Source organism: Bubalus bubalis, chromosome 9, assembly GCF_019923935.1.
Source record: "Bubalus bubalis isolate 160015118507 breed Murrah chromosome 9, NDDB_SH_1, whole genome shotgun sequence".
In the NCBI taxonomy this organism is placed as follows: domain Eukaryota; kingdom Metazoa; phylum Chordata; class Mammalia; order Artiodactyla; family Bovidae; genus Bubalus; species Bubalus bubalis.
This window is the reverse complement of record NC_059165.1, coordinates 401188-419856: the sequence shown is the minus strand read 5'-3', so window position 1 is coordinate 419856 and position 18669 is coordinate 401188. Positions and strand designations below refer to the sequence as shown.

Genomic DNA, 18669 nt, shown 5'->3' with positions numbered 1-18669 from the left:
GATACAAATTCTATCCTAAGTTCCCATAGACTATAAACCAGGAGACACTGGAGTATAGGCAGGGACATAAAACAAGGTGCAAAAATTCATGATCTTAAAGTATTGAAATCATATGGTGTCTATTTTCTTATCACTATGGAATTATGTTAGAAATCAGTATCAAAAGACATATTTTCAAGTGCAGTGTGACATTTACCAAGAGAAATATTTGACCATTGAAAGACAATAAAGCTAGAAGACAGGGGGGAAAAAAAAACCCACTGAGGGTGATTGCAGAGAAGAAATTTAAATGAGAAATTAATATTAAACATACTTTTAAAACCCCAAGGACATAGGGATTTCCCCCGCCCCTGCTTTCCCTGTTTCATTTTAAAGTTCCTCATGTCTTCATTTTGTGGTTTCAAGGTGGCTGCCAACAACTGTAGACATCAGACATTACCAAGCGTGAAAGAAGGAAGATAAGCAAAATTATTTATCCTTTTGAGGTCTTGTTCTTTTAATAGGAAAGACCCCAATCACACCACTCAAACAGATTCTCCCTAAGTATCACTGGATAGAACTGGCTCACATAACTACCACTTGGCCCATCACTGATAAAGATAAATGATTAACTTAGACTAAACATGATTTGGGCTTCCCCAGTGGCTCAGTGGTAAAAAATCTGCCTGTAATGCAGGAGCCATGGGTTAGATCCCTGAGTCAGGAGGATACTCTGGAGGAGGGCACAACAACCCACTCCGGTATTCTTGCCTGAAAAATCTCATGAACAGAGGAGCCTAGGAGGCTACAGTCCATAAAATCTCAAAGGATTGGACATGACTGAAATGACTTAGCATGCATGCAGCACACAAATCATCCCTAAGGGCTGGGAAAGAGAGCAGTGAGCACTATATAAACATGAAATTGGGATCCTATTAGAAGGGAAGAAATGGCAGGCATTGCTGTTATATTGGCAGTAGATACCGTCTTTGGTTCATAATACCAAAACCAAACAAAACCTACATCACTTTCTACTGGAGATTGTTTTTATTGAGTTGTAGGATATTCAGATACGCAGAATACACCACACTTACGGCAGAAAGTGAAGAGAAACCAAAGAGCCTCCTGATGAAGGTGAAAGGAGGGTGAAAAGATTGGCTTAAAACTCAACATTCAGAAAATGAAGATCATGGCATCCGGTCCCTTCACTTCATGGCAAATGGGTGGGGAAACAGGGGAAACAGTGACACACTTATTTTCTTGGGCCCCAAAATCACTGTGGACAGTGACTAAAGCCATGAAATCAAAAGACACTTGCTCCTTGGAAGAAAAGCTATGACCAACCTAGACAGCATATTAAAAAGCAGAGACATTGCTTTGCCTACAAAAGTCTGTCTAGTCAAAGCTATGGTTTTTCCAATTGTCATATATGGATGTGAGAGCTGGACAATAAAAAAGGCTGAGCACTGAAGAGTTGATGCCTTCAAACTGTGGTGTTGGAGAAGACTCTTGAGAGTCCCTTGGACAGCAAGAAGATCAAACCAGTCAGTCCTAAAGGAAATCAATCCTGAATATTCATTGGAAGGACTAATGTGGAAACTGAAACTCCAATACTTTGGCCACTGGATGTGAAGAGCTGACTTGTTGGAAAAGACCCTGATGCTGGGAAAGATTGAAGGCAGGAGGAGAAGGGGATGACAGAGGCGTCATTATCTCAGTGGACATGAGACTCCAGGAAATAGTGAAGGACAGGGAAGCCTTTTGTGCTGCAGTCCTCGGGGTCACAAAGAGTTGGATGTGACTGAGTGACTGAACATCAACAATGGGTTAAATACGATTTAAATGAAAGGCATCCAGTGTATAATTTAACTGTGGTCAAATATTTCAATATGAAATGAAAGTGAATGGATGTTAAGAGATGAAAATGGTCCAAATAAGTCCCACTTATCCTCCCTTGTGAGCCTGACTCACCATTTCTGAGTAGCTATGAGTGATGAACACAATATTTCTAGAACTGGCAGCAGTATGGCTCTTAGAAAACAGTCTAGAAGGGAAGATTTAAAGCCAAAGGTGACACTTGTGCCAAGACCTGACCATGTTCTCTTGTATAAATTTGCATTTTAATCAGATCAGATCAGTCACTCAGTCGTGTCCGACTCTTTGCGACCCCATGAATCACAGCACACCAGGCCTCCCTGTCCATCATCAACTCCCGGAGTTCACTCAGACTCACGTCCATCGAGTCAGTGATGCCATCCAGCTATCTCATCCTCTGTTGTCCCCTTCTCCTCCTGCCCCCAATCCCTCCCAGCATCAGAGTCTTTTCCAATGAGTCAACTCATTGCATGAGGTGGCCAAAGTACTGGAGTTTCAGCTTTAGCATCAGTCCTTCCAAAGAAATCCCAGGGCTGATCTCCTTCAGAATGGACTGGTTGGATCTCCTTGCAGTCCAAGGGACTCTCAAGAGTCTTCTCCAACACCACAGTTCAAAAGCATCAATTCTTCGGCGCTCAGCCTTCTTCACAGTCCAACTCTCACATCCATACATGACTACTGGAAAAACCATAGCCTTGACTAGATGAACCTTTGTTGTCAAAGTAATGTCTCTGCTTTTCAGTATGCTATCTAGGTTGGTCATAACTTTCCTTCCAAGGAGTAAGCGTCTTTTAATTTCATGGCTGCAGTCACCATCTGCAGTGATTTTGAAGCCCCCAAAAATAAAGTCTGACACTGTTTCCCCATCTGCTTCCCATGAAGTGGTGGGACCGGATGCCATGATCTTCGTTTTCTGAATGTTGAGCTTTAAGCCAACTTTTTCACTCTCCTCTTTCACCTTCATCAAGAGGCTTTTTAGTTCCTCTTCACTTTCTGCCATAAGGGGGATGTCATCTGCATATCTGAGGTTATTGATATTTCTCCCGGCAATCTTGATTCCAGCTTGTGTTTCTTCCAGTCCAGCATTTCTCATGATGTACTCTGCATATAAGTTAAATAAACAGGGTGACAATATACAGCATTTTAAAGGCAACCCTTAATTCCAGAGTTCCTTCAGATTAAGGTCTGGTGTGAGGTGATGTCATTATTCTGTTTCCCCATCCCCCTCATGTCCTCACTCCGCTAGGTTATTATGAGTAGAGTAGCTGCTCATATGATTATTTTTTACTGAGGTTTAATTGATATGGGCTTCCCAGGTGGCTCAGTGGTAAAGAATCCACCTGCAATACAGGAGGTGCGGGTTCGATCCCTGGGTCAGAAAGATTCTCTGGAGAAGGAAATGGCAACCCACTCCAGTATTCTTGCCTGGGAAATCCCATGGACAGAGGAGCCTAGAGGGTTACAGTCCATGGGGTTACTAAAGAGTCAGACATGACTTAGTTACTCAACAACAGCAACAATAATTGATATAAAAATTGTGTGTAATGTATATACTTGAATGAGTTTGGTGCACACTCAGAGAGCCGTGATGGCATCACCACACCTTGGCTGGATCAGAGTGCCCTCTGCTGATGCCTGGAGTCCCTTGCTCGATCAGCACTAAGGCAGGTCTAGTCCAGTGTGTGTGGGCAAAGCGCTGATGAGTCAGTCTTCTCAGCACCTCATCTGTAAGCAGCAACACCTTGTGAAAATTAAGGATTGAAAGGACATTTCAGTCAAGGTATGGGAAATAGATCTGGTTCTATCTCATCTAAAAATGTTAGGTAACAAAATCAGAAAGAAGATGCTAGGGAATATTTTAGAACATTTTCCAAGGGTTTATATTGAATTCAAAACCAATAGCAACTGTTTGACAATATTCTGTATTCATAAAAAAAGAATGTTTACTTTTAAAAGTAAAGGCATTTCTATTAGTATGAATTTTACTTTCCATTAAGAAGAAGTGACAAAAAGGGAAATGACATGTTTTAAGGGGAGAAAACATGCCATGTTACTTTCCAAGAACAACTGATGCTACATTTTTAAGTCAATTCTAAAGAAAACAAATGTAAATAACATAGAGTATTCCATGTTTCATTAAACTTATCATAGCAACTTACAAATTTATCTCTTCCTTCTCCTTCCTTCAAAAACCAGAAAACTACCTGCTTAAAAATTCACATCATTTGGCATTTTTCAGTGGCCAGAAAATAGTTGTCTGTGGAAAACTGGATTGCCAGTTGTAGTTAGTACTCCACTCGTAGGGTTTCTGGCTGGCCTGAGAATTAAATTGACATAAAACCAGTTAACAGAAGAAAAGCATACAGATTTATTCCATGGAACTTTTATGTGTCATGGGAATCCTCATAAGAAAATGAAAACCCAAAGAAGTGGCAAAACCTAAATGCTTTTATATTAGGTTGAACAAAGAAAGGCAATTGTGGGACAGTAACTAAATATATGAAGAGGCTAAAGGAAGATGAGAAGTATTTTAACAAAGTTTGCTTGTGCAGAATTCTCTCAGCCTTGACTCCCAGATGGTGATAGCATTTCTTTCCTCCAGAATAAGAAGGACATAATTCACGTGGGAGTTTTATTGCCTGCTTTCAAGGTGAAAAGCTTTCTTGTACCTGCTGTCAAGTCTTTAGCTCAAAATAATCTTGATGCCCAAATAGCGTAACTGGGCCATGCTTCAGTGACTAAACTCTCTCCACTTTGAGCTTACAGCTGGGCACACAGCATGGCATTAGGAGACTTTGGAGACAGACGCACCTGGCTTCCAGCTCTGCCACTTGCCAGCTGGGAAAGCTTAGTTTCTTTGAGTCTCAACTTCCTCATCGGCAGAGTGAGGATAAAAATAATTCTGCCTCATAAGGTTATTTTGAGAGTTTATTCCATGTGAAATTCTGGGCTCTGATAGGCCTAATCCTCCTGGATTGGGGAGCAATCTGAGAAATAGGTGATCTCAATTGCTGACTGAGTCACACTGGCATCGCTGAGTGAGGCTTCCCCTTTTTCCAGAGAGAGAAACAGCAAGTCTGCAATGCCCCAAAAGTTACCCAACATACAAGACTGGATTTACAGAGTTTCTCACAATTGTAAACCCCCTCTTCCTTTGGTTCTTATTTCACCCAGGTGCCTACCTAATGCCTCCCTCGAGGCGGTCTTCCCACCAGAGGCCCCAGTGAGCTGTGTGCACCTGCCCCTTTCGTGCGCACTCTGTGCCTCTGCCTCTGAGTGCATCTGTCTTTATGACGTGTAGGGGAGTCTGGTATCTTAGTCTTTGTTGAATCTGCACTGTCTTTCCTTGGAGTTATTTTTACTTACTCTTGATACTCTATTCATTAGAGACCAACCACATTACTTTTTTGTCACATACAAAGAACCAGAGATTTTCCTTCCATTATGCCCTAGATATAGACACCCGTCACCAACACCAGTTTATCTGCTTGTATTTTGTCAGTCCTTGACCTTTTTTTCTTGTTTGTTTTGTGCAGAACTTTATCCTCAGGTTGTCTACTTATTTCTAAAAATACCGCTTAATTTGAACACATGAACAAGTATTTTCAGCTAATTTAATTCATTTTTTCCCCCAGCAATGAAAATTTTGTGTGAAAAGTCTGAAATAGCATATAACGTGGGGATCTGATGCAAAGGTCGGCCCTTAATATCTGAGAGGTTTTGATGGAAACAGACTTTAGAAAATACTATTCATTATTAGAGGCTTCCTTAGGTGTGTTTATACTGAAAAAGCAACTACGGACAAGCAATTCAGTCTGAGTCTATTCAGCAGCTCTCCACTTGTAGGAGCAGAGAAACATGGAGGAAAGATTGAAATTATTAAAACTGAGAAGCCTGAAGCAGAGGCCTCAAGGAGCAGGGATTCGTAGAGCTCTGAGGCGTGCTTCCTGGACCCGGAATTTAGAGCTCTGAGGACAGCGGTGCAACCTCACTGATGTTTGTGCCTCAGGAACAAGGCACTGGAGGATTACTAAACAGAGACAAAATGGATCTCTAAGGAAGCTGCATTGGCCAACTGTTGCTGGCACCTCTGAATGAGTCCATGAGGCCATGAGGTCCTGCTGCTGCTGCTGCTGCTAAGTCGCTTCAGTCGTGTCCAACTCTGTGCGACCCCATAGACAGCAGCCCACCAGGCTCCCCCGTCCCTGGGATTTTCCAGACAAGAACACTGGAGTGGGTTGCCATTGCCTTCTCCAATCATGAGGTCCTAGTGGTCTGGAAAAACTGCCAGCTGGAATCATCCTTGCCTCTGGAGTAAATTGATGTATCAGAGGGGAGTTGCTGGAGGACTGCTGACTAGAGCAGGAGGCAGCAAGAGCGTGTCTCTTCTTGCACTGCAGCTTGTCGTCCTGTAGTCTTCCTTCAGCGGCCCCTTGTTAGGGGACCCTGACAGGACTCAGGAGAGAATATCAGTTCTTCCTACTCCCTAGAAATTAGCAGCAATGTCATTTCCCTGTGCGGAGAAGGCAGTGGCACCCCACTCCAGTGTTCTTGCCTGGAAAATCCCATGGATGGAGGAGCCTGGTGTCCATGGGGTTGCTAAGAGTCAGACACGCCTGAGCGACTTCACTTTCTCTTTTCACTTTCATGCATTGGAGAAGGAAATGGCAACCCACTCCAGTGTTCTTGCCTGGAGAATCCCAGGGACAGCGGAGCTTGGTGGGCTGCTGTCTATGGGGTCGCACAGAGTCGGATATGACTGAAGTGACTTAGCAGCAGCAGCAGCAGCAGCAGCAGCAATTTCCCTGTGATAATCAGAAGTCACCCGGACTGTAGAGCATCTCCTTTCTCTCCTTTTACCTGTTTGTTCCTCAGTTTCCAATTCAGTTTGCTTTGTTCCCTGGTGGAAGCATTCCTCCCTTAAGAACCAAGATTTCCAAACCAGAAATGCCCAGAGTTGAGGGGAAGGGAACCAAGCATTCTGAGAGAGCGTTATTCAACGTAATAGGTTACTCCCACTTCCACCACTTAATTATCACATTCAGACATTCTGAGTATGAGAGAATCAGTACCATGTTTTGGCTGTTGAATCAAAACATGTACTGCCTTTTGCACCATAACACCTGTCCTTTGAGGGCATTCTCTCTCAACTGTCGTCATAATGCAGTGTTCAGTAAGCTGTCTTACTAGTCTATCAGGTCATGGCCTTCTGGAGTTTCAGGGTCGTGGTAAGACCAGTGAATTTCATAAGCACAAGCCCTTTGGTGTACTTCTTTTGCCATGGCATGAGTTTCTTGATCCAAAATAATGTTGTGGGAATGCCATGCTGGGGAGTAAGGCGCTCCTTAAGTTCATACATGGTGGTGCTGGCAGAGGTATTAAAAGGAAGGAACACAAACGCATGAGGACAAATTGCTGTCCCCTCCATGATGGAAGAAGTCCAGTTAATTAACCTGCCGCTGGGTGGCTGGCTGGATCTCAGGAAGCACGCATATGGGGGCTCAGCACTTGTCTCTGCCGGGCGCAGCCCCAGCATGCAGCAGCAGCAGTCCCCTCAGCCTGTGCGTGCTTGGAAGCTGGGCACCGCCTTCATCCCTGCCACCTTGGCCATTGCCCACGGGCACTTTAAACAGGCGCTAGGGTAGCTTGGGGAGGAGGCACACTGACACCCCCAGAACGTGTCTTCTTCCGCTGGGTTATTGAAAGCTCCCTCTCCAAAGGAGATGCCCTTTGGTGATATTCATATAGGACACAAAATCCCTTTACTTTTACCCACTCTGAGAGTCATGGCTCTCAAGTTGTGCAGGTGGCTAAAATTCACATATATTGTCTGGATAGAAGAGCCCAACATACTAATTAGCCAAATGGATTAAACCCAGGGGAGTTCTTGTTTGGGCATAAATGGAGTAGCCCTTGAGCATTGCTTTAGCTATTTTATTCATCCAGAGTGATGCTTCATAATTTTTTTGAGTTTTATCGACTGATATCAGCACAGAGGAAGCTCGGATCATCATATTCTATCAGAGACCTCAGCTTTCACATGTATGAAATCCTTGACAGGAGCTAACAGATAATGCAGTCTAGGAACCTGCCATCCTAAAGGTATCTCAGATCTGCTAACATGTCCCACTTTCTCCTCCACCAGTCACCTAATGACATGATCTTGTCTCTACCCTTGTAGCCCAAGGACCCCTTAGGTATGCAACTGCTCTCCACCCACCTCCCCTTACCCTCTCAGTACTTCAAAAGGACTATATGTCAGTACATTAGTCAAGAGTCATAAACTAAAAAGGATGGAGGGGAACCTCAGTAGTAATTAAGAATCATCCTCCTGGTTGACTTCCTTATTCTTCCCTAATGCTTACAAATACTTTGATATTTTCTATAGCAATTATAGTACCTCAGAAGCAAGTGGCCTAATAAAACGATGGACTAGCTTATTAAAGGCTGTGTTTCTGAGGAAGTGTTTTTCTCAAAAAGAAGTCAAGTTACATATGTGTCATGCAGATTTCTGAGAGGAGGCTAAGAAGGACTCTCATCTCAGTTTATGATTATTGACCTCACTTGATCATCCAAATAAATCATCCTGTTTCACCTTCCTGGTACCTGCTCATTTGAAGTCGTTTGGCCAAGATCACTCTACAGTTAGAAAGCCTCAGTCTCCACAGCCTAGTCCATTTAAGGAAACTGGTGCAATGTCATTAAGATTGAATAGAGTATTTCTGCACATCCCATAAATCCTGGGGTGTCCTGGCTTGGATTAATTAGTGCTGGCAACCTCCTCCTCTTTACCTTGGAGAAAGAACTGTGCCTGTGCCGATATTTAAAAAATGATCTATTGATTTTATTATCAACTGCAGAACCATTTTGCTGATCTGGTACCTGAATAGATGTGAAAACTTCATACCCAACAGCCCTCTAGATCTGTTTGTTAGCGAAGTAGATCAGAAAGGCACCCTGGCTAATAAAGAGCTGCTGCTGCTGCTGCTAAGTCAATTCAGTCATGTCCGACTCTGTGCGACCCCATAGACCGCAGCCCATCAGGCTCCCCCGTCCCTGGCATTCTCCAGGCAAGAACACTGGAGTGGGTTGCCATTTCCTTCTCCAATGCATGAAAGTGAAAAGTGAAAGCGAAGTCACTCAGTCGTGTCCGACTCTTAGCGACCCAATGAACTGCAGCCTACCAGGCTCCTCCATCCATGGGATTTGCCAGGCAAGAGTACTGGAGTGGGGTGCCATTGCCTTCTCCATAATAAAGAGCAGACCTCATTAATTACTGGCTTTGGTCCCCTTCAGAGCCTAGCACACCTTGGAGTATGGAATTATCTGGAAACTGACTTCCTGACTTTACCTGTACAGGTGAAGCTCACTATTTACAGAGGAGAAAAAGTACAGCCAGCCAGAACATGGTTTTTTGTTCAGCTATAATCTTCTCCGCTTTCAAGAAAGCAGTTGAAACTTCAGGGTCCTTGGTTTATTGACAGTGCTGGCAGGGCTGTTGGCAGTATCTGTGACAGCCCTGTATTTTCTTTTCTGAGTTTTTATTTACATAAATTCAAATGCACAGGTATTAAGTACTTGGTTCAGTAAATTTTGACAATTATACAAATTCACAAAACTACTAAACAAAATAAAATACAGAACATTTCCATCACCCCAGAAACGTGATCTTTTGTCCCTTTGCAGTCAGTTCCCTTCTCCTCTACACACTCATCTCATAAACAATTACTGTTTTGATTTCTGAAACTATAGATTACAGTTACTTATTCTTAGATTTCATGGACATAAAATCAGGTATTGTGTGCTTTTTTATGTCTGGCTTTCACTAAACTAATGTTTTGAGATTTATCTGTGTTTCTGTGTGTATCAGTAGTTTTTTTTTTTCTATTGCTGATATTCTGAATCTACTAACAATTTATTTTTCCATTTATAGACTTTCTGGTTGTTTCTAGTTTGGGCTTGTTTAGATTTTCTTTTTTAAAAAGATTCAGATTATCTGGGATAGATTTCATGCAAAATTGTGAAAATATGTTTTGCAAAGAGGAGATTTCTCTAACAAAGGTTTATTCCTTTTCTGAAGAGAAAATAGAATTGCATTTGTTTTGGAGCAGAGAGGATTTCGCATGGACTTCTAAATATTCTCAGCTGTAAGATTTGAGGGACATGGAATTCTCTTCCAAGAGATCATGTGGCATCTCCTTTACCAAAGGACCTTAATGATACTCATTCTGATTGATGTGGGATAATTTGGATGAAATTCAGAGGCACAGGGAAGGATCAAATCAGTATATTTCAGATGTTATTTTTATCTCCAAGCTGATTTAGCCACCATTCTTTCAAAAAACTACTTCATTAACTGCCATGGTGCAGACATGTGCTTTGCTGTTTGACTGCTGCTGCTGCTACTGCTAAGCCGCTTCAGTCGTGTCCGACTTTGTGCGACCCCATAGACGGCAGCCCACCAGGCTCCCCCATCCCTGGGATTCTCCAGGCAAGAATACTGGAGTGGGTTGCCATTTCCTTCTCCAATGCATGAAAGTGAAAAGTGAAAGTGAAGTCGCTCAGTCGTGTCTGACTCTTCACGACCCCATGGTCTGCAGGCCGCCAGACTCCTCCATCCATGGGATTTTCCAGGCAAGAGTACTGGAGTGGGGTGCCATTGCCTTCTCTGACTAGACTCTCTATTTTACTTGTAAGAAAAACTTCAGCTTCCCTTGATATGTTGAAATAGCACCCTGTGCCTCATTATTCAGTCATTTGTTCATTTAACACATTCCTGTGTACCAACTTTGCTTGAAGTTAAAGTTGAATAAAACTTACTTCTTTTGATATTATATGAATTGGTTGATGTCTCTTATAAGGGCCCAATATAAAAGTGTTCTGTGTTATTGCTTGGTTTATAGTTAAGATGCTAAACATGCAGGGAGCAGTCACTTGATTCGTTACGGCAAAGACCCGGCTTGTGCTTTCTCCAGACTGGAGGGTCACTCCATTTCCCGGAGGAGCAGGGAGATCAGACGTCCCGAGTTGCGGCAGCAGTGGTTTAACTTTCTGTCCTCATTTCTGGCCTCTTTTCTCCTGCTCTTTACCTCCTCCCCAGGGAAGGGTGAATGCCTTCCTTGGTTGATGGATATGGGAGGAGAGACTGTGCACATTCAGCTCAGCTTTTCTTTCTGCTCCTCAGCCGATAGAGGGTGTTATTATCTACAGTCTGCCACATGGTGAAAATGACCTGCCTTTGAAGAGCTGAGACAGAGGGCTGAAGCTGTACAGTTCTGCCAGGAAGTGCATGAACAAGTGAGTTAAATTCACGAGTGAAATACTGACAAGACTTTTTGACTTCAGCTCTAAAGCTATGTTATACAGGCAAATTTTCCAGTAAAGAAAGTAGATATTTTGAGTGTATTATCTTTAAGTATATCCGTTTCACTAAACTTTTATGTTTTTATTTGTGGTAGGGTGGGGAAGAGGATATGGCAAAATATAATTTTAAAATATATGTAATTCATACAAATATGTGATGAGTACACATGAAAAATGCAGTTCACTTTACAGGAAAGTCAAGCTGGTTCAAAGAGGATATAAGAGACTGAAAGAAAGTGAAAGACAGCTAAGACCAATTCCTCAGCTAGATACAAAACTAGTTAATGTTCTATAGAGCAATAAATTTCAAACTTTGAATATCATTTCTGCTAAAAAGAAATTATTTATATCTCTACTGGACAAAAAAAATGTAACTTATCTTTTCTAAGTAAATAAATAGCTTTACAGAATCAGGGCCTTAATCAAAAGTAGATAACATGTCCAAGTCATCTTTCCATATATCAGATGACCCTTGTTAGATACCATATCTTAACAGAAAGCTCTAGTGTGGCTTTCAAAAGGCATGAAGTGATTTTTTTTTTCTTGCTTTATTTGCAAGTGTGGGTACTCTTCTTAACAGTTGTTATTTATCAGGACACCAAAAATCCTAAAAACACAAGCACCCATTCAATAGAAAAGAAAACACTCTGGCCTGGAATATGGCCAGCTGAAGTCAGTTGTCACTAACTGGGCACCTTCACGTGACACCATGAGTAACATTCCTAAAGCCAATCCACGCCCTAGAGCATCTGCTATGGACTGAATAGTTGTCTTTCCCCCAAATCCATGTGATGAAATCTGAAATCATCCCCACACATACCTCCCCCAGTGTGATAGTGTCAGGGGATGGAGCCTTAAATGATTCAGTTCAGTTCAGTCGCTCAGTTGTGTCCAACTCTGCAACCCCATGGACCGCACCACACCAGGCCTCCCTGTCCATCACCAGCTCCTGGAGTTTACCCAAACTCATGTCCATTGAGTCAGTGATGTCATCCAGCCATCTCATCCTCTGTCATCCCCTTCTCCTCCTGCCCTCAATCTTTCCCAGCATCAGGGTCTTTTCAAATCAGTCAGTTCTTCACATCAGGTGATCAAAGTATTGGAGCTTCAGCTTCAGCATCAGTCCTTCCAATGAACACCCAGGACTGATCTCCTTTAGGATGGACTGGATTGATCTCCTTGTAGTCCAAGGGACTCTCAAGAGTCTTCTCCAACACCACAGTTCAAAAGCATCGATTCTTCTGCACTCAGCTTTTTTTATAGTCCAACTCTCACATCCATACATGACCACTGGAAAAACCATAGCTTTCACTAGATGGACCTTTGTTGACAAAGTAATGTCTCTTGCTTTTTAATATGCTGTCTAGGTTGGTCATAACTTTCTTTCCAAGGAGTAAGCATCTTTTAATTTCATGCCTGCAGTCACCATCTGCAGTGATTTGGGAGCTCAAAAAAATAAAGTCAGCCACTATTTCCCCATCTATTTGCTATAAAGTGATGGGACCAGATGCCATGATCTTTGTTTTCTGAATGTTGAGCTTTAAGCCAACTATTTCACTCTCCACTTTCACTTTCATCAAGAGGCTCTTTAGTTCTTCACTTTCTGCCGTAAGGGTGGTGTCATCTGCATGTCTGAGGTTATTTATATTTCTCCTGGCCATCTTGATTCCAGCTTGTGCTTCATCCAGCCAAGCGTTTCTCCTGGTGTACTCTGCATATAAGTTAAATAAGCAGGGTGACAATATACAGCCCTGACGTACTCCTTTTCCTATTTGGAACCAGTCTGTTGTTCCATGTCCAGGTTCTAACTGTTGCTTCCTGACCTGCATACAAATTTGTCAGAAGGCAGGTCAGATGGTCTTGTATTCCCATCTCTTTCAGAATTTTCCACAGTTTATTGTGATCTACATAGTCAAAGGCTTTGGCATAGTCAATAAAGCAGAAGGAGATGGTTTTCTGAAACTCTCTTGCTTTTTCAATGACCCAGTGGATGTTGGCAATTTGATCTCTGGTTCCTCTGCCTTTTCTAAAACCAGCTTGAACACCTGGAAGTTCATGGTTCATGTATTGCTGAAGCCTGGCTTGGAGAATTTTGAGCATTAGTTTACTAACGTGTGAGGTGAGTGCAATTGTGCAGTAGTTTGAGCACTCTTTGACATTGCCTTTCTTTGGGATTGGAATGAAAACTGACCTTTTCCAGTCCTGTGGCCACTGCTGAGTTTTCCAAATTTGCTGGCATATTGAATGCAGCACTTTCACAGCATCATCTTTCAGGTTTTGAAATAGGTCAACTGGAATTTCATCACCTCCACTAGCTTTGTTCATAGTGATGCTTCCTAAGGCCCACTTGACTTCACATTGCAGGATGTCTGGCTCTAGGTGAGTGATCACATCATCGTGATTATCTGGGTTGTGAAAATCTTTTTTGTACAGTTCTTCTGTGTATTCTTGCCACCTCTTAATATCTTCTGCTTCTGTTAGGTCCATACCATTTCTGTCCTTTATCAAGCCCATCTTTGCATGAAATGTTCCCTTGGTATCTCTAATTTTCTTGAAGAGATCTCTAGTCTTTCCCATTCTATTGTTTTCCTCTATTTCTTTGCACTGATCGCTGAGCCCTCTTAATGGGATTAGTCTCTAAGAAGAGACATGAGAGAGCTAGTTTCCTCTCTTTACTCTCTGCCAGGGCGGATATAAGGGAAGATGGCCACTTGTGAAAAAGGGAGAGAGTCTTCACCAGATACCAGATCTGCTGGCTCTACCTTGGACTTCCAGCCTATAGCACTGTGAGGAATAAATGACTATTATTAAGCCACCCCATCTATGATATTCTATTAATAGCAACCCAGATTAAGACCGCATCTATGCAGTGGTTGATTTTGGATAGAAGTCTTTACCTTTTAGATGAGTAAATTATCAAATGTGCCTTCAGACTGCTGAGTTAAGTGACTTGTTTAATAGAGTTCTTTCCTGTCTGGACCATAGCATGTAGTTTACATAGTGTTAGCCTTTTCTTTTATTGCCCATGTGAATACTAAGTATGTGATATCAGCCATGGTTTTATTGTGAATTATTAATAGTTAGCTCTTCCAACAACAATTGACTGGAAAGTTTGCTTCTTCTTGAAACCACACTTGGTTTCTATGACATAAACATAGAACAGAGCATTTGTCTACTTCTTAGCCACAGCTGGAAGCTAAGAAGCTAGTTCATCTAAAAAATGTATCATCATTTTAACTAAAGAAAAATGGAACTAGGACATAAAGCTGTTCCATGCTGTTTTGTAGTGGAATGTACTCTGTCAACTGCTTAGCCGTAGTAACTTAGAATTACAATCGTCTGTAGGAAAACAGAAATTCTGAGGGAGCAGAAATAACCTGGTATCTATTTATAGATGAAATCGCTTGGCTATCCCATTGTTTCTTTTTATAGGATCAGGAATTGAAAGCAGGGATATGATTAGAAACTGTATTATGATTCAAAACAGTGAAGAAAGACTTAAATAATTATTAACAATTTACTGAATTGTAAAAGTTCAGTTTTTTCCATCCAAGATCATCTTGTACCTTTCATAGAAGAGTCAGTTGAGAAAGTTGGACTGTAGCCATTTGTGTATAAAATTGGTATAGATTTACAAGGAGCTACCTAGAGAAATTCAATGCTTCCTCTTTGAAAAAAGAGAATTTTTGCATAGTGAAATATGTCGAGAAGCCAAATAAAGGTATTGTTGTTGTTGTTTAGTTGCTAAGTGATATCCAACTCTTTTGCAACCCCGTAGACTGTAGCCCACCAGGCTCCTCTGTCCATGGAATTCTCCAGGCAGGAATGCTGGAGGGGGTTGCCATCCCCTCCCCCAGGGGTCTTCTCAACCCAGGGATCGAACCCACATCTCCTGAATTACAGGTAGATTCTTTACCACTGAGCCACCAGGAAAGCCCTAAATAAAAGTTTAGATGGACATTAATGTGTATTCTGCATGCTAGGCTTCTGTTAAAATTGCTTTATGTACTTATTTTAGTGGGCTGCATTAAGCTAAATTCAAAGCTAGACATTTCCCTCTTTTGATATCAGAATGTAGAAAGGAGTATTGTCAAGATAAAAAAAAAATGCCAGATGTAATGAGTTTTACCCTTTATTTGAGGATATTAAATTTTACCATGGAGAATGAGATTAAAAAACTGATGGAAGAAGCTTGTCTTTGTTAAGAAATAAGTAGGTTGGTGACCCATGAGATATGTTAGACAAATAAAGGAAGTAGAAAGTTTGTGTGTGAACACAGAAAGTGAGGGAAGGAACAAGTAGTCACTAAACATTTATCATATGCTAGCTATACACAGCCTTCCCTGGTAGCTTAGCTGGTAACGAATCTACCTACAATGCAGGAGACCCCGGTTCAATTTCTGGGTCGGGAAGATCCCCTGGAGAAGGGAAAGGCTACCCACTCCAGTATTCTTGGACTTCCCTGGTGGCTCAGCTGGTAAAGAATCTGCCTGCAATGAGGGAGACCTGGGTTCGATCCCTGGGTTGAGAAGACCCCTGGGGGAGGGGATGGCAACCCCCTCCAGCATTCCTGCCTGGAGAATTCCATGGACAGAGGAGTCTGGTGGGCTGCAGTCCATGGGATTGCAAAGAGTCAGACACAACTGAGCGACTAAGCACAGCACAGCACATGACAGGGCTCTGCGTGGGAACCTCAGTATTTGTGAGAGCCAGAATCAGCTATTCATGAGTGCAAGTCATTCTGGCCCTACCTATCCGCTGCCAGATAAAAACCATCGCTGCTCATCACGCTATCACACTGATTGTTGAGCGACACTGTGGCCACAGGTGCTTGCCTCTGGATAGTGAACACACAGGAACCATTGTCTCAAGGTGATTGCTCACCTGACAACAGGTATTGAGAGAAAAACGTTTCAAACGCTTGGAACCAGACTCGTACCCCGCAGGCAGCGGGCTTTCTGTTGGTATCCCTTTATCACGCCCGCCGTGGATCAGCCTCTCTGACCCTCACGGTGCGTCGCCGATGGCAGTGGTGGCCACTGCCCCTTCATCCGTCTGGACCCGCACGGCTCCCCTTCACCGGCCGTGTTTGTCGGCTCTCTCCGCTCTGCCCTCCTTTCTGGCTCCTCTTCCCTGGCTCTCCCTCTCCCTTTCTCACTGTCTGCATAATCTGCCCTTTCTCCTTCCCACCTTCCCTTCCTTCCCCCTTTTCATCTTCCCCTCTCCCCTTCCTTTCTTATCTGTTTCCTGTCCTTTCCCTTCTTCTCTTTTCCTCTCTTTCTTTCTCTCTCTTCTTTTTCTGTTTCTCTTGACTCTCCTTGCTGGGGCTTCTGCATGGTTTACTTTAGAAAGATTTTAGGGTGGTTTAATGGGAGAAGACAGAATGATAGTATTTGTGAAAGTAGGTGAAAAAGATAAATGGAAATCTTGGGTGGAGATAGAAAGTCAAAGTAGAAATACTGCACTCTGCAGAGCCCTCCTTATTAGAGAAGAGCCACACATCTGGCTCAATCTTCCAAAGTTGATGTGAAAGGGGAAACTGATGAGTATTCCCAACTCGTGGGCATATTGCTAGTGTGAACAGAACTGGGCTCTGTTAGTAAGGAGTGAGGTTATTGAGTAGAAAACTAGACAGTGTCTCTTACACCCTGTTGGTGGGAATCGTGTCGTGTGGAGACCCCTAACTGAGGGCATGGAGTGCTAGACACTGAGCTTTGCAGCTTGGAACAAAGCCGCGGTTCTGATAGTGAGTGAGGAAACTGGGAAGGTGAAGGCAGCACTCAGCGTTTCTTACAGCGTCCTTCCAGGCTGATAGTGACGTTCAAAGCATAATTCAGTGATAATTAAAAAATCAGCAGGACCTCCTAATATATTCTGGATAACTCTTTTATAGTTCAACCTACAGGAAGATATTAAAGTTTTCTCAATAAATATTTTTTAGGTACTGAAGCCTGAGGCCCAGCATCGGATTTTCGTTGCTGGCACTAGCCTCTCCTTGAAAGAACCAGCATGACTTGGAGGTAGCTGAATCTGTGCTTGGGGCCAGAAGAAACAGGTCTTCGCTGAAGTCAGTCACAGGGCCCTTCTGGGAGGGGGCCCTCTTCCTCCACATTGGTTCTTTGTGGAGGGTAACAGTGCCTGTTAAAGACGGAGGGAGTCTCCTCTGGATGCAGGGAATCAGGCGCGATATCCCACTTTGCCAGTAGATGGAGACACCTGTCTAGCTGGTGGGGATTCCTAACCAGAAACCCTTAAGTTTGCGCACTGAATAGGAATCAGTATTTTCTGTCATCAATTGTTATCTTGACCCTTTACTGGGCTTCCCTGGTTGGTGGCTTAGAGGTTAAAGGTGCTGCCTGCAAGGCGAGAGACCCAGGTTCAATCCCTGGGTCGGGAAGATCCCCTAGAGAAGGAAATGGCAAACCACTCCAGTATTCTTGCCTGGAGAATCCCATGTCCGGAGGAGCCTGGTAGGTTACAGTCCACAGGGTCACAAAGAGTCAGACAAGACTGAGCGACTTCACTGAAGGATCAATTGTTATCTTGACCCTTTACTACTCGATTTTACTTAGAGTGAGATATATATGTTTGAATAGTAATATAAGCATCAGTATTTAGTTGTATATACTCAATTTTAATTAGTGGTAATTAATGCTGCAAGTGAAAGAGGAGAGTTAAAAAGTTGGCTTAAAGCTTAACATTCAGAAAACTAAGATCATGGCATCTGGTCCCATCACCTCACGGCAAATAGATGGGGAAACAGTGGAAACAGTGGCTGACTTTATTTGGGGGGGCTCCAAAATCACTGCAGATGGTGATTGCAGCCATGAAATTAAAAGATGCTTACTCCTTGGAAAGAAAGTTATGACCAACCTAGATAGCATATTCAAAAGCAGAGACACTACTTTGCCAACAAAGGTCCATCTAGTCAAGGCTATGGTTTTTCCAGTGGTCATGTATGGATGTGAGAGTTGGACTGTGAAGAAAGCTGAGCGCCAAAGAATTGGTGCTTTTGAACTGTGGTGTGGGAGAAGACTCTTGAGAGTCCCTTGGACTGCAAGGAGATCCAACCAGTCCATTCTAAAGGAGATCAGTCCTGGGTGTTCATTGGAAGGAATGATGCTAAAGCTGAAACTCCAATACTTTGGCCACCTCATGCAAAGAGTTGACTCATTGGAAAAGACCCTGATGCTGGGAGGGATTGGGGCAGGAAGAGAAGAAGGAAGAGAAGGGATTGGGGCAGAGGATGAGATGGCTGGATGGCATCACCGACTTGATGGACATGAGTTTGAGTAAACTCCAGGAGCTGGTGATGGACAGGGAGGCCTGGCGTGCTGCGATTCATGGGGTCGTGAAGAGTCGGACATGACTGAGTGACTGAACTGAACTGAACTGAATGCTGCAAGAAAATATTATTCAAGACAATGCCAATGATTTATATATAAATTAAGA

General features: G+C 42.9%; 1 long non-coding RNA gene across 1 annotated transcript in view; it reads left to right on the top strand.

The window, feature by feature from the left end:
- The window catches only part of LOC123334956, a 30848-nt gene that overhangs the window by 3982 nt on the left and 8197 nt on the right, over positions 1-18669 (top strand). Inside the window, exon 2 of the long non-coding RNA XR_006641360.1 lies at positions 11039-11151. This is a non-coding gene — a long non-coding RNA (uncharacterized LOC123334956). The remainder of the gene's footprint in view (positions 1-11038; positions 11152-18669) is intronic.